The sequence below is a fragment of the Dermacentor andersoni genome, chromosome 11, assembly GCF_023375885.2.
Source record: "Dermacentor andersoni chromosome 11, qqDerAnde1_hic_scaffold, whole genome shotgun sequence".
NCBI lineage: Eukaryota > Metazoa > Arthropoda > Arachnida > Ixodida > Ixodidae > Dermacentor > Dermacentor andersoni.
In genome coordinates, this window is record NC_092824.1 from 73,990,777 (window position 1) to 74,016,729 (window position 25,953).

A 25,953-nucleotide genomic window follows, 5' to 3' on the forward strand; every position below is an offset into this window, starting at 1 on the left:
GATTTCTCCCAGCAAGAAATCAAGGCAGTCCTGCAGACCATCAAGACCAAGTCATCTCCGGGCCCCGACAAAGTGACCAACAAGATTCTCCGGAACCTGGACGACCAGGCAACGAGCCGCTTGACAGACTACATCAACGAGTACTGGCGGAACGGCGGGATACCCGACGAGTGAAAGAGGTCCGCCGTGATCTTCATCCCCAAGCCGGGCAAATCATTAGAAATACAGAACATGCGGGCAATCTCTCTCACTTCCTGCGTTGGTAAAGTGATGGAGCACGCTTGCCTGAGTAGAGTAAATAGCTACCTGGAGTCAAACGACCTGTACCACCGCAACACGATTGGCTTCAGAAGAGGGCTGTCTACCTAAGACGTCATGATACAACTCAAGGAGCAAGTCATAGACACCACGGGGTGGGGTTTGAGGGCAATACTTGGACTTGATCTAAAGAAGGTCTTCGACAGGGTCAAGCACGCGGCTATCCTCGACAGAATAGCGGAACATGGCCTGGGCAAACGAACGTATAATTATATCCGAAATTTCCTTACGGGAAGAACAGCCAGAATCCGACTGGACGAGGAGGCGAGCATCCAGGTGGACATGGGCAGCGGTGGCACACCGCAAGGGTCCGTCGTGTAACCGATTCTCTTCAACCTCGTCATGATCAGACTATCGAAAAACATGGAGTGAATAGAAGGCATTAATCACACCGTTTATGCAGACGCCATTACGATTTCGACCCCGAAGGACACAAGCGAGGGTGATATGGAGAACAGACTTCAAGGGGCGGTGGAGGCAATCGAAAACCATCTGGAGGGAACCGGACTAGAATGCTCACCGGAGATATTGGAACTGCTGCTCTACCGCCCCCTGAGGCTAGGCAAACAGCCCAGAGACGTAGCGGAACTACACAAAAGAGGAATCAGATTAATGACGAGAAAAGGCACGAAGATACCCGTGGTCCTGCGTCCTGGGTCTCTGGATCAACGCCAGGGAAACAAGCCCTTAAACTATAACGCGTCTGGAAAAGAAAGTCACAGCGACCGTTCGGCTTATACACAGAGTATCCAACAACAGGAGGGGCATTAAAGAACGGCACGTCGTACGGCTCGTTCAGGCCTTCGCGATCAGCCACGTCGCGTACGTGGCGGCAATCGTCCACTGGAACAAGGCTGAGAAAGACAAGATCGACACGCTCATTAGAAAAGCGCACAGAACGGCACTGGGTCATACACAAGAAACGAAAGGTTACTTTCGAGGAGAAGATCGGTATAAACTACCACGGAATGAACGGCCCCAAGACGCAGATTCACCCAGACGTCCGAGCCCCAATAAACACCGAAAATATCCCGAAGAACATGCACCCCGTACACAATGTCGAGAGACGAAAATGCCGCACGAAAACGATTCTCAAGAACCACGGCGTGCGGGAGTGGGTGCTCTTCGTAGACGCCGCGCGGTACCCTCAAAACCGGGACGACAATGGTGGTGTCGGCACTGACAAAGGTAACTCCCTCTTCGCAATGGCGGTCGTATGCACGAAAGGAATGACTGTGACAGTGGGCTCCGTAAGAACCAGATCGTTGGAGGCAGCGGAAGAAACAGCAGTCGCATTGGCTGTAATCAATGGTCGGCAACAAGACAGAACAATAATCAACGACTCTAAGACGGCTATTAGGAACTTCACGAAGGGCTGGGTCTCCACCGAGGTGGTCAAAATCCTGAACTGCAGAGCAGAAGACTTTAAGAACGCCAAATTACACCCAAATACCTCAAATGGATCCCGGTACATATGAGAGAAGTAACCACGAATGTCCCTCCCAACCTCAACGAGAGGGCCCGCCCACCTGCGCGAGAACTAACCCACCGCGGCTCGGACAGGGATGGCCCAACACCCAGCAAACCCCGGGGAAGGGGGAAGGACTGCGGCGGAGGCGACGACGACGAGGTAGTGGTAAAAGGCGACAGGGACAGACTGGTCACGTACCACGACATACTGACACACTATACGAAACAAAGAGAAACATACCCACAACCGCACAAACAACTTGACAGGTCTCAAGAAACATATTGGAGAAGGCTGCAAACCAGAACGTTCGAAACCCAGTACATTTAAGCAGAGTAAATTCAAAACAATACCCAGACGCGAGCTGCAAGCTCTTCAAGCACGAACACGAAGACATGGCACACATCTTATGGAAGTGCACACAGATCAGATCAATATATGTAGAGGACAAGGTAGAACCGGACCTTCTCGAGGAGCGATGGCTAAGCGCTCTGAGTAGCTCGGAACTACACAACCAACCATGGGCTATCCAGCGAGCCCGGACAGCGGTGGAAAGGCTATGCCTCACCGCACATTATGCCCGTGTGGCCTGAGCCTGAGCTGGCAACCTCACAGGTCCTTTTCTCATTAAAATGTTTTCCGTCCGTCCATTTTTTGCGTTTTGCATGTATTTGAATAGGCCTCGTTGGTGTTGGGTCCGAGCTAAAGCTTCCTCATAGATGCGCATGTACTGTTTATTTCTCCCGTCTCTGATCTTTTGTCAGTGTAACATGACACTGTCCAGGCATATCTGCAAGTTTTCCCGTTCTTGTCATGCCACGATATTCATGGTGCCAGCATGGCCATTTTTATCGTGCTGTCATTGTGCTATTTTGTTGTTTCCTGGCTGTCACTGTCTTTTTGTCATCATTTCTGCTTCATAAGTATTAACGCCACAGATGTGGTTGAGCTAGGTATCACGCATTGACTAGGAATTCTGCCATTAGCGTCCTTTTCTGGCCGAAACAGCGGACACCCTGGAAAATCCAACCAAAAGTGACTATAGAACATAGATTTACGTTTTTGCTGGCTTGCTTTAGCTTGCACTTACAACTACAGATGCTCAGAATTTCTGTGCAAGCGTGATGATGATCGTGTGGTGATTATTCGCCACCTCAGCAAGCAACATTCAGACCAGCCTGTCGCAAATAGAATGTTTCCTCTCGGTGTTCACGGTCGATCCTTGCCTCGTGGCTGCATAGCACTCCTAATCAAGCTAAGATTTGGCTGTGATCGCGTATGAAAGTTCACACGTACAAGGACGTGTTGGCAGTCGGTCGTGTGTGTTACTGCAAAGCACTTCAGCATCTGATATTGGAGTGCCACAGTTTGATGCGTAATAGATTTCGTTATCGAGGAATTAATATATCCTTGCCCTTTCTTGTAAGACGCTCCATGAATGTCTGTGCGCCTGGTGGCATGTCTCCGTTCGAATCAAGGTCACCACATTATCCTTACTTTTCTAGAAGAAACATACTTAGCATCCCATTTGTAGCATTTTTTTCTGCAGTGCCAAGACCTCTGTCACTCTTTCTCCTATTTTTAATACTCTTTTAGTAGCGTCACCTGCAGTGATAGACAGTAGTCAGCTTTTTTGTCATTGGTTACATTTCTTTTGAGATCTCTAATATTTTTTTTCTTTTCACTTTCGTCCCCTTTTGCCTCTGATTCATTCATTTGTTTCTGTTCTCTACATTCTGAAATGTTAGCAGGCGTTGTGCCTCTTACAGCGGCCGGCCTGTCCTTTGTTACCATTTCCGTATCTTCCAAGTGCATATATGTTCTCAAGCGAAATATTATCTTATTCGCGATCATCGCCCCGCTGTTTAGAGTATTTTCGCCTTTTTTTATTTTTGGTTGCGTAACATAAATATAAAATGTGTAGCAATAAAATATCTTTTAAGAATATCGCTTGCCATCAAACATCTGCGGATTCAAGATTTGTAGTTTACAAAAAGTGATATTTTATTAGCAACTTTTGTATGTTTGTAAACTTGAACTCGGTTTTTCGCTTCAAAAGCGACAGCTTCAACTCAAGATCTGAGCTTATTTGTGATGGATAGTCCAAGCATTTACTTTGAATGATATGAGCTGTGGAGTGTTGTCTGCAGAGAGGACAAAAATATTCGCATTACTCTTTTTATTCTTACCACAAAGCTTAGCTTGACTGATGCGAAACGTTGTTCATAATTCTGTACTCCAATTGAATCAACACTGCTCAGGAGGAGGTGTAGTACTCATCAGCTTCTTCAGATACTCAAGCGGTATTTCCGGCAGACTTTGACAGTATGAGTGGTACACGGTGACATCCGGCCCAGGACAGTTCTGCTTGTAGACATATTCGCATTGACTAGGAATTGTTCCATTAGCGTCCTTTGCTGGCCGAAACAGCTGACACCCTAGAAAATCCAACCAAAAATGACTATAGAACATACCATTCTCATAAATTACATGAAAAATCATAGTTCAGGAATCGCTTTCCTTCCCTCAAGGTGAAACTAGTCCGGCAGTGCTGTCAATTATATTCGCTTAGGTTAATAACTTGCCTGCGTGTAACCAAAATCTAAGTTTTTCTCTTGAACCCGTATATGCGTTATTTTTCAACACAAGGGCGTGTTTTCTTGGGCCTGTTAATTCATACTCATGAGGAAAAACAAGTTGCACCATGAAGCTAGAGGAACACTATACGAAAAGGCACTCACTCGAAACTAAGGTTTGCAATAATTGACCTGTGCTGTTATACCCATTGTTGTCTTGCTAAAAATACAATCCTAACGCAGCTGGTGATTCCTAGCAGATCATCTGCAGGAAGCAAATGACTTGTGCCATTTACAGGAAAGTTGCTTAGTGGTTATGGTGTTGGGCTGCTGAGCACGAGGTCGCGGGATCAAATCCCGGCCACGGTGGCCGTATTCCAATGGTGGCGAAAACACACGTGTACTTAAATTTAGGTGCACGTTAAAGAACCCCAGGTGGTCCAAATTTTCGGTGTCCCCCGCTACGCATGCCTCATAATCAGAGAGCGGTTTTGGCAAGTAAAACTCCATAATTTAATTCTTTAGAAAATTACGGACTGTAACCGAACTCCTCAGTGTAGGTGTTATTGTGGTGAGAGTCACTGCTGCTTCCAAGGCACATTTCCACCCACCACGAAAGGTAGGGTATAAATCCAAGTACTTATCAGGATCGCTAATTCGCCTTTCTGCGAGTGCGTTGCCTTCCGGGTGGTACGATGTCGAAAATCTTAGATTGAGGCCTTCTTTTCTGCCCATTTTCTGAGTCTTTCGCTACAAAAAGCAGGTCCGTTATCGGAGACCAATACTTTAGTTGCCTTGAAGATGACTGTTTTCATTAGGGCAATTACAGAAATGGTGTCCTCTTTACCATATTTATCTGCTGCCATTTTGTGGATTCTACAATGGCGACAAAAGAAGCTTGCGTCTACCGCGCCCTTTCCCCCCTTTTTTTACTTAGCGAAGTCCAGGTGGACAACTTAAAACACTCGACAATAAAGGCTACACTCGAATACGCGGGAATGACTAATTCATTTTCTGTAGGCTTGTAATTGGCTTTCTCCATTGACACAGCGGGCAAGTGAAGACATATTCACGCACATCTTCTTTCATACTTTCCCAAGTAAAGCGCTGGTTTATCCTCCTGAATGTCTTTGAGAAACTGTCATGTCCACCGTACTCGGCGCTGTCGTGGTAAAGTCACCAGATTATTGGTCGGCATGTAAAATTTACTTCTCACCCTGAGTTAAACGAGGTATTATAATGTTATGTCTCGTTCACAGCCTCAATAAATCATGCTCGCACGAGATGCTATATGGTTCTGCCACACAGGATGATCGCCTTTCATGGGCTGGTTACCCTTTGGTCTTAATTTTAGCCATAGCGGAACAACTTCTGAGGCGCGCCAAACGTGATGAGCTCGCTCTGTCAAGGGGCCAGCTGGTTCAAAAGCGCAGGTTTCCAGTGCTACCATATGTGCATGATGTCTCCTATAGGCTAAAAAAGGATTGGGTAGCGTGCAGGAATCACAGTGGTTTTCTGAAACCCGGAAAAGCTGGCAAGGCTCTGTAAACGTGTAAATGTGGCTAAATCACACCATAGTTGTTGCCCTGTCGGGTACAGAAAACGTTCTGTGACATGTGCAACGAATGTGGTTTCCAGATTCCCCTGTTTTGCGTCAGTAAATATGTTGGACAGACAGGCAGATGCTTAAACGATCGCTTAGGAGAGCCCTAGAACAAAGTTCATAACGCTGTTCACGGCCACTTGGGCATCCATTGCCGGGATTGCGGCGGTGTCGGCTGCGTGCCCCTCTTTGAAGATACGGAAGTTTTAACGGGCAAAGCTAACATCACGCGGGAAATTATAGAAGCAGATTTCAACAGAAAACTGGGTAGTTTGTGCGTTAGTGCCCCCTCTATCGCGCTGACACCTACTGAAGTCATGAATCTGAACAGATAGTAATAGCAATGCGCGTTCCTTTCACGTGACCATGTTCTTAGTACAATGACACGCTGTTAGAACACACCTTGTGACCGCTTTCATTTTCTGCGCATGCCCCCTTTTGTATGTACACACATGTGGTGGCAACGCAATAAATATTGTTGGAAGTCAGCGCTGTATTTGCCGTCTCTCGCAGTCCTTGTCCTTCGCGCTGTGCGTCGTTTTTACCATGAATTGCCAATGGCCTACGCATCCACCCTTGTCCTCACCCTGTGGTCAAATTTCTTCTGTGCCTTCCCAAAAGTTGATGGCGCACACTTTTTCTGTAATTGCTGCTCATAAAATATGCAGCCTCGATAATGAATCAACTTCTGGCAGCTTGTACCTTGGTCTGTGTGTCACTTCAAATGTGAATTGCTGAAATTTCTCGATCCAAGTCGCAATTCTACGTTTGGGTTGCGAGAGATTTAGAAGAAAGGTAAGAGCTTTGTTGTCCATAAGCAGCTTGAACTGTCGACCTTCTAGGTTTGTCCGGAAATACCTTCAAGCCATCACCACTGCAAGCGCTTGTTTTTCTTTAGTAGCATAATTTTCTTGGGCTTTAATGAATGTGTAGGAGTAATAACCCACAGTTTTGAGTTGGCACGCTGGTGACTGCGAGCCATCGCGTTGGCAGAGGATAGCCCCAGTTCCGTAAAGTGACGCGTCTGCGCAGAGCTGGAAAGACTTTTCGAAGTCCGCGAGTAGCAAGATCAGTTCTGAAGATATTATTTTGACTGGTTCTTGGTATGTTTGTTCGCAATCTTCAGGGTAAACAAACGATACACCTTTCTGTTGGCAGATATCAAGCACTGTGCCATGGTGGCGTAGTGTGGTATTAAGGCTCTAAATTGTCCAGACAGACATAGAAAAACTCTTAATCAATGCAAATTGTGCGACCTAGGCAATGCTTTTATTCTATTGATCGACTTCGCTTTGGTACTTTTCGTATGGCCATCAAACACTGCCCAGGAATACCACAGACCACTTGAAGAATTTGCTTTTTCTGACATTTATCTTCAACTTGGCTTTACTCAGTGCTTCCAAAACCTCTGATAAATGATATGCTACTGATAAGTAAAATTAATTGATCAGTAAAATTAGATAAAACATTGTTCATCATCTTTTGAAACCAGGCGCCCGAGTTCTTCCAGCCGAATGGGAACATATTGCATTAGTAAACATCAAAAGGTGTAACGAAAGCTGTAAATTTCTTGTACTCTGCTTGCAGAGGAACTTGCCATTAACATTAGCAGTGATCAATTCGCGAAAACCACTCACATCTCGCAGCTTCATTAAATATGTCATCGATCACTGGCATAGGAATCGGAAACAAGTCTGTCGCTTTATAAATGGGTAGTCTGCGCACAGCCTGAAAGCACCGTCTTCCTTACGCGCAATCGTCATAGTTGATGCAAACGGGGACGTAGAGGAACTGATAATTTTAGCATCTAGCATTTTTTCCAGTTAGTTTTTGAGGCACACTTTCTTCTTGTGGAAAATTGGATAGGACTTCTTGCGGCCTGCATTTGTGTGTCGGAGCAGGATGGAACTTCCAGGAAAGAGGCCGCAGAGGCGTAGGCTCCAATGCAGATGAGTTCAGGAAAGATTGTCAGTATCTCTCTTGCCTTTTTCACCGTCCTGATCTGCGTTTTTTATGCCAAACAGCTTTCTTTTAACGTTGAGTCGAGAATTAATTCATATATCCAAGAGGTTTAACTTTAGGCGCCCAGTATCCGGCCTCGACAGTATGAAAGAAAAATTAACATCATTCATTACAAGTGTCTTGATCTCGATTGCACAATTTTGGTATTTTACAATCACTCTTCTCAACTAATGCGGAAGTCTTCTGCTGCCGTCGTAACTTTGCACCTTCACTACTTTATGTTGTCAGATTTCCTTTTTGTCTGCAATAACCTTATTGATGAGACTCACGGACTCCCCAGTGTCCATCAGCATATGCATGTCTCTGTCATTAATTTTCATTTCGGCATGAAGAATGTCAGTTTTTAATAAATATAAAACGGCTCTGCTGTTGTATGACACTGATTGATTGTTTTTCCCATTTACCTGGCTTTCCATCCATTTACCGCCAAGTGATCCGCCTTTAACTTCTGTTCCAGGGTTACTGCGCTTTAGGCATCCACTTGAGTGAAATTTTTTTTGCTTTTTTCTGTGTGGTTAGACGTCGATCGGCATGGGCGAATGAGTGTACAATAACATTATTCAGGGCGTGCAAGAGATCCTCGACGGTCTTACGCAATTTAGCCAGCAGCTGTTTCTGACAGCCCTTGTTCATGCCTGGCATAATAAGCGGCACAACTGATGTGTCAGGAATGCTTGCGTGAGCGAGCAGGAGTAATCTTCTCTTTTCATAAAAGTATTCTTGAGGGCTTCCGACTTTGCGTCAAGACGAAATTGCATCGTTCCATCGTTCTATCCGGTTCATTTCAAACGAAGTCAGGAAGCTCTGTTTTCATTCACTTCACGAGTCACCAAGGAGGTCTAAGATTCTTATGTCGAACTAATCTTTCGTGATTCCCGACTCAAATGCCTTCTCAGCTTGTCATCATCCGGATCCCATCGATTTTGTTGGAAGGTGTATTAATAAAAGCCAATAGATGTAGCTGCAGCCGTTGACGTATCATCAAAACTGTCCGGCGTTACGACATCACCTTTGGAGCGGCATTGTGTACTGCCACCTGAGTCATTATGTTCAAGAGCTGTGACTGTTGCTCAATTGCTTCGAGTGCATCTGCAATAAGTTAATCACAATAGATACAGTATTCTGTCCTTAAGATGACTCATTTGACGGTCCCTGACAGTAGGTCCTGTCATGGTGCATCAAAGTGCGAGATTCAGCCGTATCTCTCTCTATCAAGGGACACTCCGGTGGGCTTGCCTTGCTGCATAACTTTCATGCGGTATAGATAGATTCGCCTTCTGCAAACTCAGTAAGATAAGACACCCGGTTTCTCAGCGCAGGATCGTTGGTTCGAAACTCACCACTGCCAACGTTTTTCATTAAAAAACTATTTCTGTTCTTTTTGCACATTCATTTCTCTGCAACGGTTCCTCGTACGTGACGGACAGACGGCTTTCCTCGTTGGACAGAACGCAAATGATTAGGCATTTAAAACAATGCATCCTCCTTCATATTGCACACCTGTCTAATTGACATTCGATGTTACTGAGTGATAGGTCTTACGAATAATTAGCAGGCAGGTTCGGATGGCCTGGTATTCCCTAATTTTGCACACGTGATCAGTACATGTAGATACATATTGTCACGTGAACTTGTTTTTCGGGTGACCACGTTTCACCTCCTAGCAAATGTTATCGCACAGCGCGGGACGTGCCTGCATGTATCGGAAATTTCTCGAATGTTATCGATGGTTCTATGCGCTGTCTGTTGTCACCGTACCCTGTGTAATCTGGGGCCGAATCTTATAGTGGTTCGGAAGGGGAACGGTTCGCTTGGCCTCATCCGATTTGTCAAAATATTGTTACGTAGGAAGACGGACACGAAAAGCTATATACAAATATATTTACAAAGAAATACGCCGCATTTGGCCAAGAGGCAACAGCCCGCTCTAGCCTCTAATCGTCTTCGTCGTCTTCACACTGCTCGCCTCTTCGTCATCGCAAATACTGTTCCGTAGCACTACCCCCGGCGGCAAAAACACCATCCCAGAGCGACCAAAGGCCGGACTCGGAAGCAGTGTAGAAGGCCTTGAGCCTACTGACGTGCACGACATCACTAGACGCCCGAGTAGAGGACGAGGTTGAACTCACAGGAGGAATTTCGTACGTCACAGGCGTCACCTGGCGCAGCAGGCGGTAGGGCCCTGTGTATCGCCAAAGGAGCTTCTCTGAAAGTTTGACGTGACGAGAGGGCGACCACAGGAGCACGAGCGCACCAGGCGAAAACTGTGCGTCACGGTGGCGGGCGTTGTACTGACACTGCTGAGTGGTTTGTGAGGCCATCAGTCGAGCACAGGCAAGCTGGCGTGCATGGTCGGCGAGAGCGATGGCATCGCGCGCATACTCGCTTGTTGAGATCGCAGCAGGATGAAGTGCAGTGTCAAGGGGCAAGGTTGGTTCACGACCGTACAGTAGATAAAATAGAGAAAATCCGGTGGTGTCGTGCCCAGAAGAATTATACGCAAATGTGACGTAAGGAATGGCAATGTCCCAGTCGTGGTGGTCCTCGGAAACGTACTTGGACACCATATCGGTAAGAGTACGGTTTAACCGCTCTGTCAGGCCATTGGTTTGAAGGTGGTATGAAGTAGTCAGCTTGTGTTGAATGGAGCAGGAACGCACAACGTCGGCGATAACTTTCGAGAGGAAGTTACGACGACTGTCAGTAAGCAGCTGTCGCGGGGCGCCATGATGGAGGTTAATGTCACGCAAGAGAAAGTCCGCGACGTCAGTGGCGCAACTGGTAGGGAGAGCCCGCGTGATAGCGTATCGGATGGCGTAATCAGTTGCGACGGTTACCCATTTGTTCCCAGAGGATGACGTGGGAAAGAAACCGAGGAGGTCTAATCCAACACGAAAGAACGGTTCCACAGGGACGGTGATCGGCTGGAGATGACCGGCAGGTAGCACCAGACGTGTTTTCCGACGCTGGCAGAGATCACAGGCAGCAACATAGCGTCTGATGGAGCGAGCGAGACCAGGCCAATAGAAGCGGCGGCGGACGCGGTCGTACGTGCGGGTTACCCCAAGATGTCCTGCAGTGGGTGCGTCATGCATCTCAAACAGCACAGTCTGTCGTATATGTTTTGGCACGACAAGAAGATCAGATCCGTCAGGGAGGAAGTTCCTTCGGTACAGAATGCCACCCTGGACGACATATCGGCGAACGGATGCGCCGGTAGGTGTAGAGCGCAGACGCTCGATGAGCGCTCACAGCGATAGGTCTCGGTACTGCTCATCTGCGATGTTAGCGAAGGCAGACACAGAGAAAATGCCGTCGGCAGTACTACTGTCGGCGTCGTCAGGTTCGTATACCGGGTAGCGACACAGGCAGTCAGTGTCCTTGTGTAGTCGGTCAGATTTGTAGGTGACAGAATAAGAATATTCTTGGAGGCGTAAGGCCCAGCGACCAAGTCTTCCTGAAGGATCTTTCAGTAAGCACAACCAGCAAAGCGCGTGATGGTCTGTGACAACGGAAAATGGTCCGCCATTTAAGTATGGACGGAACTTCGCAATCGCCCAAACTAGGGCCAGACGCTCACGCTCAGTGATGGAATAGTTGCGCTCCGAGGGTGAGAGGAGCCTGCTGGCGTAAGCTATAACACGGTCGTTGCCGCGCTGGCGTTGCGCCAGTACTTCGCCAATTCCGTGACCGCTGGCATCACTCCGGACTTCGGTAGGTGCAGAAGGATAGAAATGTGCCAGAATGGGAGGCGTTGTGAGAAGGTCGATTAGATGCGAGAATGCAGAAGCATCGTTATCGCCCCACTAGAAAGGGGCGTCTTATTCCAAAAGCTGGGTTAGTGGTCGTGCTATGGCAGCGAAATTATTCACGAAACGGCGGAAGTACGAACAAAGGCCGATGAAGCTGCGCATATCCTTGAAACACTTCGGAACAGGGAAGTGCGTAACAGCATGGATCTTGCCTGGGTCCGGTTGCACTCCGTTCGCGTCAACGAGATGCCCAAGTTCGGTAATATGGCGGCAGCCGAATTGGCACTTCGATGCGTTGAGTTGCAGACTGGCTCGAGGAAAAATGTCCAAGACGGCTGAGAGGCGCTCGAGGTGCGTAGCGAACGTTGGGGAGAATACTATAACGTCGTCCAAGTAGCACAGGCACGTGGACCAGTTGAAACCGTGAAGAGGGGACTCCATCATGCGTTCAAAAGTGGTAGGAGCGTTACATAGACCGAGCGGCATCACTTCGAATTGATAAAGACCGTCTGGTGTTGCAAAAGCAGTCTTCTCGCAGTCGAGATCGTCCAGGGAATCTACCAGTAGCTGGAGCGAAGATCAATAGAGGAGAAATAGCGAGCACCGTGGAGGCAGTCAAGGGCGTCATCAATCCGAGGTAGGGGACACACCTCCTTTTTGGTAACCCTGTTAACGTGCCGATAATCCACGCAAGAGCGCCATGAGCCATCCTTCTTTTTTACCAGTACACCAGGTGACGCCCATCGACTACATGACGGTTCAATAATGCTCTTGGCAAGCATTTTGCAAACTTCTGCGTGAATAAGTTGACGCTCAGCCGGTGACACTCGATACGGGCGGCGATGAATAGGAGGGGCATCGCCGGTATTAATGTGATGTTTAACAGTTGTAGTTTGGGCCAAAGGACGATCGTTAAAGTAAACAATATCGTGGTAGGAAAACAGAACGCGGTAGAGCTCACGAGCGTGGTCGGACGGCATGTCCGGCGCAATCATTTTATGTAAGTCGGCGATGGTACAAGTTGCCGACAGCGATGGTAGAGGAGGATCGGCTTAATTGTCGTCTACTGCAATAGATGCTACTGAGTTATCTTCGAATGAGCAAAGCTGTGCCAGAGACATCCCGCGTGGCAGCACTTGTGTCGTCAAGCCAAAGTTGACCACTGGCAGGCAGACGCGATTCGCCGTAATAGATAAAACTGTATGAGGTGCTGTGATCCCGTGTGTAAGGAGGACGTCTTGCATAGGAGCTGCGATGTAGTTACCGTCGGGCACTGGTGGGGATGACACTAAGTCAACGTAAGTCAGTGCCGAAGGTGGCAAGTGAAAGAAGTCCACGGAACTGAGGCGACTGGGGTGTGGGTCAGCGAGATCCAGAACAGGTAGGTCAAGGCAGAGAGTACTGGCGGAACAGAGGGAGAGGAAGAGGAAGACGACGCTGTTCGATCTGTTGTCACCTCAGCTCTGTAATTTTTGCATAGGTTTTGCTATTCATTAAGTGAGTTATTTATATCCTTGGAAGACGGCCGCATCTTTAAGGCGGTACTGTCCCTATGGGAAGGGCACGGCTGCTCCGGCGCCGGCATCTTTAAAGGGACAGCGCCATCCGAAGGAAGCCAGCGTGGTGGAGGCGGCCATGGCGTCGCAAGGTGTGGAGCTTCCAGACATCAGGGACGATAAGCAGGCCAGTGCGTCATCATCGCTCAGTGGGGACGACACAACTATCGTCGACCCTGACGAGGAAGTGGCTTATATGGCGGAAGTGGATAACGACGGCTTCAAGGTGGTGAGTCATCGCAAGCAAAGAACGGTCGGAGTCCCAGTGATAGTTTTGCCAACAGAGAAAGGTGTTGATTTGAGAGAGCGGAACCCTATCAGGCTCTTCGAAGCCATTAAAGTACTGCTGGGATATGCCCCGATTCGCAGCCGCTTCACAACGCAAGGTGCTCTTTATTTAGATATCGCAACGGAAGAGCAAGTTGACATTCTTCTCCGGTGCTCTCAAATTGGTGATATAAGAGTTAAAGCCCGGCTGCCCCACTCCTACATGACTAACACATGTGTTATTAGGGGAGTACCAGTGTGGTATTCGGAAAGCGACCTTCTGGACTACTTGAAACCACAAGGTGTTCTGCACGTGAAACGTCTGATGCGCCGGGTGGAGACTCAAGAAAAAGAATGGGCAGCGAAACCTACTACTTCTGTTGTGATAACGTTTGCTCCCAACACCGAGCGCCCCGAAAAAATTGACCTCGGTTTTACCAAGCATGCAGTCAAAGAATTCGTTGAACCTCCTCCCCGATGCTTTAGGTGCCAACGCTTTGGGCATGTAGCCAAAGTTTGCTTCAAAGATCAACGTTGCAAACGATGCGGTGGCGCCCACGATTACAAAGCCTGCAAGGCAGATTTTGCTTGCGCTAATTGTGGTGGTGACCATCCAGCGAGTTTCGGTGGCTGCCCCTTCCGTGTAAGCGCCTTACACCGCCGAGTGTCCTTCATTAGTGGTCCCAAACGACAACCTACTGAGAAGCGGATACCTGGAAGTGACGAGTTCCCGGCGTTAGATTCGGAAGTTGAGTTCCCTGCGCTAGAGTCGGAAGTTCGTTGCATGGTAACAAGCAACGTCAGTGAGCGACCTGAGCCTAGCAAGACGGCAAAATCATCTGTGGGTGAGTCGGTTGTTCGATCTGCTGCAGCAAAAAGTGTCCAAGTTCCTCAGCGACCAGATCACAGCCAGACTCGACAACATGGAGGACATTCCCTCGCCTCAAAAGGGATGAAGAAACCAGAGGCAATGGCCAAGAGTGGGTCCCCATCCGCAACTTTTGTTGAAGTTGTGAGGCAGTGCGTACAGCAAAATAAGGAGCTCAAAAATCAGGACCTGTCCGACCTTCTGCGAGTTTTGTTTGAAGTCCTGCGTTCATATGTTCAGGCAATGCAGACTGGCCCCTTAAAGAACTTTCTACAGCTCGTTCTTTCCTTTGAGTCAATGATTACCACCTTCGCAGCGACCTTTACCTTATAATATGGCTAGTGTTCTTCAACCTCGTGCAACTAAAAATCACCGAAAAGTGCCGTTTTATTATGCAATGGAACTGCGCTGGGATTATAAGTCGATTAGCAGAACTTAAATTATTTCTGAAAGATACGTGTGTTCCAGTATTGGCCCTCTCGGAGGCTGGCCTACCAAGCGGGAGATCTCTGACTGGATATGTCGCTCATAAGAATTGCAGCATAAAGTCATTTCCCGCGGGAAGTGCCGCCCTTTACATACGAAGAGAGATTCCTCATGTGGCTTTAAACGTCACCGATCTTTGCACCGATAGTATTGAGGTAGCGGCTGTGAGGATACGTCTTGGCTTCCGAACTCTTTCTGTTGCATCCGTATACGTGTCTCCGCGGAAGAAGGTAGCAATGGACTTGTTTCTGCAGCAGCTTTGTGACCGTTGTCCAGCGCCCCGACTTATCTGCGGGAACTTCAACGCCCATCACTCTCTCTGGGGTGACAGGAACACAGATTCCCGCGGACGCAAACTTGTAGAAGTTATTGATAGTTTGGACTTGTGCGTGGCCAATGACGGAAGTCCCACTTTCTTCCGGCCTCCAGCCTCAGCCACATCTATAGACCTAATCCTTGCATTCATCTGACGTCCGCGTGAAGTGGTCAACTGCAGCTGACCGCATGGGAAGTGATCACTATCCAATTTTTGTGTTTACTGCCGACTTCCACATGCGCGACTCTAAAATTAGCCATGTTGTTAATTGGGACAAATACAGGGAGAAACTTGCATATGTTTCTGGTGATGTGATTGACAAAATGATTTCTGGTAAGATGGCTGCTACCACAGCGGTCAAGTTGCCTAATCATTTTCCGACTCCGGATTTAAAACTCAGGAACCTTTGCGCAGCGCGCAGAAGGGCGGAGTGACAACTGATGCGGAAGAAGGACGACAGATCCTTGAAGACGACCTTCAATAGGCTTAACTCTGCCATTCGACGCCATACGAACAAGCTCTGTAGGTTGCAGTGGGCGTCCTTCTGCGCTAGCTTGACGGTTTTCTCACCGATGACGAGAATTTGGCGAGTCATTGGCAGTCTTGCTGGTGATTCTCGTCCTAGTAAACCTTTCGAAGCGCTTGCACTGCGCAAGCAGAAACCTCTCGTGTGCTTGGCAGAGGAATTTGCAGATGCATTCGTAAGTGCAAGTTCAGGAACTCATCCCTGCGCTCCGCCTGCAACATCTACGTCGGTGATGGACGCCCCGTTTACACTTCGAGAGCTACAGACAGCACTCAGCAGCCTGCGGCGTCGATGTGCACCAGGTCCTGACGGCATCACCAATCAGATGATGCAGAACCTACCTCTGGAACACCGGAAGATGCTCCTAAGCTATCTCAATCGAGTGTGGGAGACTGGCGACGTTCCTCCTTCATGGAAGGTGGCTTGTGTTGTCCCAGTGCTTAAGCCCGGCAAAGAAATGACAGACTTGGCCTCGTATCGTCCTGTATCACTGACGTCGTGCGTGGCTAAGCTCATGGAGAAGCTGGCAAGTAAGCGTTTATCTTGGTGGCTCGAAGATAGAAGGGCTCTACCAACATGCATGACTGGATTCCGAACAGGTTTAAGCGCGCAAGATAGCGTCTTGGACTTGATAAGCCATATTGAACATCATAGAGCTTTCGGCCTATCAACACTAGTTATTTTCCTAGACGCATCAAAGGCTTATGATAGCGTCCTTCAGAGCTCAATACTAAATAGTTTGCAGGCCATGGGCGTACAGGGCTATCTTCTGCGATTCATTCACTCATTTATCAGTGATCGTAAAATTCAAGTGCGGTTAGGAAGTACCACAAGCACCGAAAGGGCGGTATCACGAGGTGTACCTCAGGGAAGTGTTCTTTCCCCAACGCTCTTTAACGTTGTAATGGCTGGTCTTCCCGCTGAAGTGCAAAAACATTGCAGGCATGTCCATATGTCGATATACGCGGACGACATTTGCCTTTGGTTAACCGGATATCAACACAAGCGTTTAGCTCTGATAGCTCGACAGGCATTACTTTTAGTTCAACATTACATTCAAGGTGTGGGGTTGACTCTCTCGGTGGAAAATTCTGGCTTTATCGTGTTTCCAGGTAGAGGAAGAAGGTATGCGCGGCTGAAGATAGACCTTGATCAATCTTGCCTTCGACAATTGAAACACAAGCGCTTTTTGGGTGTCATTATTGACTACCGTCTGCAGTGGCGACGAGCTGTGGACTCGGTTGTGACATCGATATCTTCGCGTCTCAATGTGATCCGTAGAGTTGCGAGTGAGCAACGGGGAAATCACCCTTCCTCAATGATCAGTTTGCACGATGAACTAGTGACGAGTCGGATAATGTATCAGCTCCCTTTAATTTCCCCCTCGATATCACAGCTGGAACGACTTGAGGTTCTGCACAGAAAGGGCCTGAGAAGGGCTCTTGGCGTTCCGCAGACTGCTCCTAACAAAGCAGTACTTTGTGAATCTCTATCGAGACCTCTTAGCCTAGTCGCTTCACAAAGGTTATTGATGCAAATTGGCCGCCTCAAACAGACGGCAGCCGGCCGAGCCCTTCTACAGCGCCTTCGAAAGAGATCTGAGTCCCGAGCGTACTTGGCACTAAATACTCTCGGTTACCTGGGTCTTGACACTAGAGGTCGAACTAAGAGGTTGAAACCACCTTGGTCATTCGCGAGCCTCGATTGTTCGTTGACAATTCCTCACGTACGCGCTAAGCGGAATTCTCCTCTGGCGGCAACGCGTTCGCTGGTACTGGAACATCTTGAGTCTGAATATGCACGTCATCTTCAAATCTTTACTGATGGCTCTGTGGAAAAGGTCAAAGAATCTAGTGCAGCTGCTTTTCACATTCCCTCTTTGAAGTATGATTGGTCTGTTCGCTTCACTGCAGTCGTGTCCTCCACAACGGCCGAAAGCGTTGCCATTGAGGCAGCTCTAAAGAAACTACGGTTTTGTACGCCTCAACCTGTTGTTATTCTTACAGATTCAAAATCTGCCCTTCAAAGGTTAGAGCGCGGGTTCCCTACTGATGCCTTATGTCTTAGCTCCCTACGCTCGGTGCACAATCTCCATATCAAAGGCTTCTCCATACGTTTCCAATGGGTGCCCTCGCACACAGGTATCATAGGCAACGAGATGGCGGACAGCCTCGCCCATAGAGCGCTGTCTGGGAATCCATTGAGAAGAGTGCCTCAAGACGACAACAGACTCTTTAGAGAAGCAGTGTTGTGCCACCTCAGTTCTTTGTGGAGCTCACCTCACAAGCCAGGTGTGATCAAGGGCCTCAAAAGAAACCAAGCCACCTTACTGCTCCGCATTCGCACGGGCTCTGCTCGAACCCCTGCGTGGATGTATAAGACTGGCCTGGCGTTATCACCATTATGTTCAACGTGTGGTGTGTGCGGTGACATAGAACATTACCTAATGTGCTGTACTGTGTATAACGCGGAAAGGAGGGTGTTATTCGGGTCCCTCAAGAAGACAGGAGTTCCTCACAGCTCTTTTCAAGACATTGTTTTCCCGCGCGGGAACCGGTTGTGTAGGAAGGAGGTCTCTCGCCTTCTTTTAAATTACCTACAGGACACAGAATTGGCCTCCACATGGTGAACTGAGGAGTGACCATTTGTATTTTGTGTGGTCTGTGTCTGATTATGTGATTTACTTATTTTAAGTGTCACTACGGTGGAGCAATTGCCGGCAGCAACTGCAAGGCTAATGCAAGGCTACAACAACTCAACTCAACTCTACTGGCGGAACAAACGATGCGAGCAGAAAGTGTGGAGAAGAAGTCTAAGCCAAGGCTGATGTCGTGGGGACAGTGGGCGATGACTGTGAATAGCATAATAGTGGAGCTATCGGCGAAGGAGTCACGGGCGGCACACATACCAATTACAACGGCTGTTCCGTCATCGGCGACACGGACGACAGGCGTCCTGGCGGGCGTGATTATTTTCTTCAGGTGGTTACGAATGTCAGCGGTCAATACCGACAAATGCGCCCCAGTGTCTATAAGAGCAGATACAGAAACACCGTCGACTTGCACGTCACGAAGATTCAGATGAGTGGGCAACGTCAGTAGAGGATTTGGTGGCTTAGGGAGCAATGCAGCGTCACCTCGAGACGCTGCATTGCCTAGTTTTCCGGCTGGGAGCGGCGTCCGAAGGGAGTCGGTGAAAAGGAGCGGCGGGGCTAGGGAGAGCGAGATTGTCGTCGTTGGGGCGAAGATGAACGAGAATAGGCGCGGTTCGGCGGAGGAAGATCAGTGGCGGCATTATCGGAACGTCGGCATATAGGACGAGAATGGCCACCTGGGGGGCGAGAGGAGGCTGTATAAGTAGACCGGGTCGGGGAACTGCAGCGACTGCGACAGTGCCGAGAAATGTGCCCGATTCGACGGCAGTGAAAACAAACGGGCTTGTCGTCAGCAGTGCGCCATTCAGATGGGTCGCGGAAACGTGGTGGGTAATAAGATGCGGGACGGGGCAGAATCGAAGAAGCCTGCTGGGTATCAGGGCGATGGGCAGAGCAGATGGTGTAAAGACCCATGTTTGCGAACTGCTGGCGGAGAGCTGCCTGGATAAGAGAAACCGTGACTGCAGGTGCGTTGGTGGGGCTGGAGTCGAAGGCAGCCGGATAGGCGGCCTCGATCTCACGCCGGACGATCCTGGTAATATCGCCAGTGTTGTTGGGACGAAAAGCGTCGGCACAGGAAGATGCCGCTGGGGTGTCGGGCAGACGGGTAAACTGCTGGTCGATACGGCGGCTTTTAGCGAGTTCCAGGCGACGGCACCCTTTTATAACTGCATCCAGCGTTGCCACGTTGTTGAAAACGAGCATGTTGAAAGCGTCATCTGCAATGCCTTTGAGGATCTGGGAAACCTTGTCTGACTCAGTCATGTGTGCGTCAACGTTGCGGCACAGAGCCAAGACGACCTGAATGTACGTGACGTAGGGCTTTGTTGACATCTGCACACGGCCAGATAACGCCTTCTGCACGGCAAGTTGGTGACCATAGGGGTTGCCGAACAAATCTCCGAACTTTTTATTAAGCGAATCCCAACTGGTGAGCTAATCTTCCTGCATCCGAAACAAAACTCGAGGTGTGCCAGAGAGGTAAAAGACTACATTGGCGAGCATGATAGTAGGGTCCCACCGGTTATTGGGGCTGACGTGTTTGTACAGGCTGATCCAGTCCTCGACGTCTTCCCCACCTTTTCCCGAGAATACGCCATGGATCACGGGGAGCGGTGAGAGCGATGTAGGTCGTCGAAGTGGCAGCAGGTGTCGGAGGCGGCTGAGTCGAGTTGTCGTCGCCGAGAGCCATTAAGGAAGGTTCCACGTACCGTCCACTGCGAAGCTCCGTGACGAGATACAGGGAACGTCCACTTCCACCAGATATGTTACGTAGGAAGACGCAGACGAAAAGTTATATACAACTACATTTACAAGAAAATACGCCGCACTTGACCAAGAGGCAACAGCCCGGGCTAGCTTCTAATCGTCGTTGTCGTCTTCACACACCTCGCCTCTTCGTCATCGCAAATACTGTTCCATAGCAATATTGCTTGCGTCAGAGGCCGTCAGAGACAGCGGGGCGGCACCGCAAATTATGATCACGTTACGCGTCTGTCAATCATTTCCAAAGTGAACCCGTGTTTGGCTATGAGCGGAACCGCTGAAGAGGTAGTCCGTCTTGGGTTCCGTTGCTGTGGCTTGGCTGTTGGCTTGCGACTCTGGCCGCGCGCGCCGGTCGCGCGACCCCGGAGACACGCGGGCGTCGCGCGCGCGTGCGTTAGTTGCTTTGAAGGCTATTACTTGCCTTTGTCGCCTACTTGGCGTTGCTAATTCGATGTCGACCACGGCTGGAAAGGCGATACGCGTTCAAAGAAAAGACGGATAATGATTTGCACTGCCCCTGCCAGCTTTCTACGCTATCAATTGGAGGAGACACGGGTGCAAGCGTACCAGGGGTCATTCCACGGAGAAGAAGGAATTGCGAGCTGCGCTTCATCGCCACTGGCCTGCCGCTCCCAGAGGTCGGTCGGAAGGGAAGCATTCATCGGAATGGCCTAGATCACTGCTGCCGACACTGTCAACAAAGTTTCTCCCTCAATTACTGTGTTGGCCGGTACAAAGGATGGGTCAGGCTTCCCGTGACCTCCGCTTGAAAGCCAATGCCTAGAAGATATTTTCATGGTGAGATCAAATTCCCAGTGCTATAGCCAGCGTGAATAGCTCGCAGATCACCATTCAGCAATCAAAAGACTTCAACCTGGTCTAGTCTAGCGCTTCCTTCATTCGGCAGATAAAACTATACAGTCAGGACGGGGAGATATTGTGGAAATCTCTTATTTGGCTGCCCGTTTTTTTCTGTCCAGCTCGGGAGTGCCGCACTTTGTTCCTCGATTTCACGGCACAGCGCGCACCGTCAGCACCACACGCTTCAATTTTACTTCACGCAGGCAATGCAGGGCCCGTATATGGTAATGTTCTCTTTCAAGCTCCATTGCTTCAATCACGCGACGCGCCGTGGCCCGTGGGGCAGATCGCAGGTATAGCGCAGCGCGGCGGCGAGCGAGTCATGTCCGAGCCGATAACCAAGGGCAAAAAAAGAAGGAAAACTGATATAGTCGGCTAGTAAAGGGGGCCCTCAAAACCAGTTCACGGTTTTGTCGCGCTCGCTACTTAGGAAGTGCTGGCACTGCATTCCTGTTGCGTTCATCCTTCATGCTCTTGGTAGGAGACTGCATAGCGTTTCGCTCCGGCTACTCATTTACGCTTGCGATACCACCTGTCGGCTGATAATCAAAAAGAATGACATTAATAATTTACTTCTGCGTTGCGTAAACGCCCGACACCACACGTTTATACTTTAGAACTTGCCGTATAATATTCAACTTAGATTTTATATTTAATTAGCAAGCAGAAAGATTCTGTAGTTCCTCAATTAGCTCGTCATAGGATGACGTATAGTTCAGAGGTAGCACCTTCTCGGCTATTGGTCGCGTCCTCCCCTTCTTCCACCTCCGGCTTGGGAGTGGCACATTTAGTGACGTAAGCAGCAAAGCAAACAGTTCACTTTCCGAAATGTTATAAGATTCCGCCCCTGATTTCATGATTGCGCGACGCGAATGGTGTAAAAGTTTCTGGAAGACACGCGGACACCAGCGATTACTCTGGAACTTTCGATGACTGATGAATAAAAGCTGACCAACTTGATCCGTTGAAGAGATTTCGACGATCGCCGACTGTGTTCGCCGCTAACGTTGTGATTTAAGTGTAGCCTGTTTATGTGGGCACAGGTTCGCCCAATAAAAATTTAGTTTCATGATTCACAGTATTGCTGCTGTGTTCTTTAGCGTCCCTACTACGTGACAATAGACAGCTTTAGAATAGGGTTTGCAACCAAACATAACTGCACAACGTACGTAAAGAAATAGCGTCGTCCTCACTGCACGTGCTCCGAACTTTATTGGGTTTCTGTGGTTTACGTGCGCTATAATAATATACGTGATTTTCCGAGTTGAACGTTCGTAATATTTACGGACGCTAAGAAATAGCGTTGTCGAACCCATGGCTCCCGCTTGAGCATGAATTCTCGTGATGGCTACGCTCTCGCTCGCGTTGATCACCAGTAACTATTGCAATGAACTTTCGCTTTCTCTAAAGTCACCTGAAAGGTTAGTTATGAGCGCATAGCGCGTCCATCTTCTGAGATCATTCGGCGACTCTGGCGCCTGTAGGCCTATGGAGACGCGTCCGCATAGCAAGGTCAGGATGACTGCTAATGGATCATCTCGACTCGCATACATTTGGTACGAGACACCAGACGGCGCCCTATTTTATAAAGTGTTCTTTAGGTTTGCGTTTTCGTACGGCTAACTAAAATAATTGAAAGGACGTGCACCGTTACGTCCTGCAAAGGTGCTTGCGTTTAACGTACGTAAGGCGACAAACGCTATTCTAAAACTGTCTAATATATTATAGTAACTCTGGCTATCAATTCACGTTCTTGTTAATATTTCGTACAATACCTTAGACCGAAATTTGTTTCATCAATAGGAAGTGGGTTCTTGATTCAACTCTTTTTTTAAATGCATAAGCATCTCTGTGCTTGCCCAACGAGGAAGCCCGTCAGTCCCGCAAGACGATCGCTTTCAATATAGCGTCCGCAGCGCGAGCGAATGCAGCTTCGTGCTGCCTCTCGTTTCAAGGCGAACTAAGCGGCGCGAACACAGCGTAAAGCTATCGGTACTCAGCGCAGACAGGGCCCGAGTTGCCACCTCATACGCAGCCGCCACCGCAGTTATATTCACGACGTTTGACCATGATTCTTACGGAGAGGAGGCTGCGTCGTCGGCTACGTCTATTTACGTGGTCTACCGAACCTGACACGGATAAATTATGTCCCGTACTACACCAGACATTGGCCAGTGTTCATCTTCTGCGAAGCAGCAGCATCATCCAAACGCGCCATCATATTACATGAGTGAACATTCCTACTACTCGCCTCTTCTTTGTCGTCTTATGCTGGTCTCAGTTAATATCTCGGCGTTGCGACAGCCCTTCCTCGTCTCAGGATTCTTTCGCGCCGTTTATCGGAAGTATACCAAAGACAGCAGCATATGACGACAGAACAGAACGTGATTAGTCGCAAATGCTTCCGCGTGATTTAAATAACTCCAACAAAAGATTCTACCTGCATTTTTGTCATGTTAGTGCAGCAGTTGTTCCTTCCATACATACTCAAGAAGAAGCTGCCCACTCGGCTTTGGATTTTTAACTTTATTAGGCAGACTTGAGACTGATCCCAGTCTACAGGCATATTCCAGGATTAGTAGAAACCGATAAACCGATTGGTAGTTATTTGTCAGCTGAGTGTGTATTCTGTCTTCCCTCATTTGTGTTGTAGACAGTATTGCTTGACGAGGAAGCACGTTACGCGAACTCACCGAATCTTCAACATGAGTATTTTCAACATCCCTGCCGTATACACACTTATCCATGAACTTCATGCACATATTGCAGTAGATAACGCCTATGAGGGATCGAGGGATCTAATACTCCCAAAAGAATATTTGTGCTTGTTGCTTCTATAAACACCGAATTTCACACGATTTCATTTGTTTTTATTGAGGAGTTATACATTCCGACGCATTACTAATCTTCAATGAAAATGAATGTTTAGGAGCATGGAGGAAGAAAAGCGCCCAGTAGACAGCAAGTGAGGAGAAGAGAGACGAAAGCATTTCATTTCTTCGCTTTTTGTGTGACTGCGAATCACTCTTTCAATAATGCACCTCTTTATTGAATTACAATTTCGAGTGCGCATGAATGAGACAAAAACGCCATCACTAAACGTTTGAGCGCATGTCTAAGTTTGCCATCCATCGGAATCCTCCCGAAAGAGCTCTCATTTTCTATCCAAGTGGTTTCGTTTCAGTATTTCCAAGCAAGCTTATGTTACGGCTTTTTTATATTTAGCGAAGACACTATAGTATACTGCGCGAGCTTGCCTTTCATGTCCTCACGTCCTGTGCACTGGGTTGTTTTGTTTGACTCATGACTCAACAAATAGAAATGCATACAGTGACGAGGAAAAGACTGGAGACCGCAGGTGCCGGGAGTCTTTTTCTCGCCAGGTAAGCATACAGTCTAAAATCAAGTAGTACAGCCTACTTGCGTCTGGTCGCCAACATTATTTCACTGACCCAATCCCATGCTTTAGAAGTGTTAAGATAACATGTAAGTTTTTTGCTAATGACATGCCCTCTAAATGTTCCCATTTATAGAAAGTATCTCAAGTTTATTCTGAGAAGCCGGCTACTTACTTGCTTTGTCAGTCGCATTTCGGTCGTCAACAAATATCATGCAATCTTTGTTTTCAGAAAAATACATCAGTTTTCTGAGCTTCGGTGGTTCGGCTGAAAATGTTTCACGCAATGACTTAGCGATTTTATGTAGCAGTACCTTATTACTGCAATGAGCACATGCGTGAATTTACAAGATCTTTCAACAACATATTGCGTAGCCGAGTAGTCCCTCATTCGGTATATCACTTGTAGGAGATTCACGCTGCTATTACACGACACAAAATTAAAAAAAAGTCACATTACCTTAAGTGACTTTCTCAGAACAGCAACTGCGAGTCCCTGACTCCTTTGCAGATTAAATGCAGGCGGAGATGCATGCTGTCTCACGCGATTCATTATAAATCCGGACATACAAGGCACACCACATTAGGAAACCTTCGTCCAGAAATATTCCACTGCTTTCTTATTTTCTCCTGGCGAATTTCCTTTTTTTATATCTGGCTAATGTAAATGGGAATTTTGCAGAAACACATGCAATACAATGCAAATGTCATTGGAACGTGCGATAAAAGCTCCACAGTGCCGGTGGCAATGACGCTTGTACCATGTTTTGACGAGCACTTTGCGTGTGGAGGCTCACGTTATAGCACACACGCTATTGTTGGCGCACGGCAGTTACAGGCAAAGAGAGCGAAGGTGAACTTCTGGAAAGCACAAACGCCGTTCAACTTGGCCTGCCTGTTACATGCTTCTAGATATGCTATGATTCTCCTAGACATCAAAAACACCTATGTGGTACCAGAAGGCACCGTCGGCAAGAAGAAGTAGCCGGCCACGAGAAGTTAATTCGACTGGTCAACAGTAGAAGAAACGGTCGCTTGGCCTGCGTGTCCTGGCTGGCTTTCAATAGAAATTGCAGATAATCCTTCGGGATAACTAATCATGCTCGCTGAATGATTGTTCTCTGATAATTGTTCGTGTTGTTCTACATGAGTTACACAGAGCCGATGGCAAAGGTGTGTTCTGAGGCCTTTGCTTTTCTTAATTGATATGAATGCGCAGCCAAAGTGCACTATATCAATTTAAGATAAATTATTTGCCGTCGACGTTGTAACATACCATACCATAACTACCGAGATGTCGCTATGCTACAAGAAAACCTTTACTGAACATCCATTTATAGCAACTGATGATTCATGACATTAGACGTAAGTAAAGGCAAATCTATACAGATATCACGCGCAACTTATACCGCTAGCGAGTGCAGATATTTCTTGGATGATGCTGTTCTGTGTCCGGTTATCTCTTATAACTTCTGACATCATATCATTACAGCGATCTGTCACGGCACAAATATGTT

General features: G+C 48.1%; 1 long non-coding RNA gene across 1 annotated transcript; it reads right to left on the reverse strand.

Annotated features, from left to right (window-relative positions):
- Nucleotides 1-3,950: 3,950 nt before the first annotated feature.
- On the reverse strand, nt 3,951-24,698 carry LOC140213959 (uncharacterized). The gene is made up of 2 exons (XR_011890885.1): nt 24,612-24,698; nt 3,951-4,224 (listed from the first exon to the last, which is right to left on the reverse strand). It is a non-coding gene; the product is annotated as an uncharacterized lncRNA (long non-coding RNA).
- Nucleotides 24,699-25,953: the final 1,255 nt, after the last annotated feature.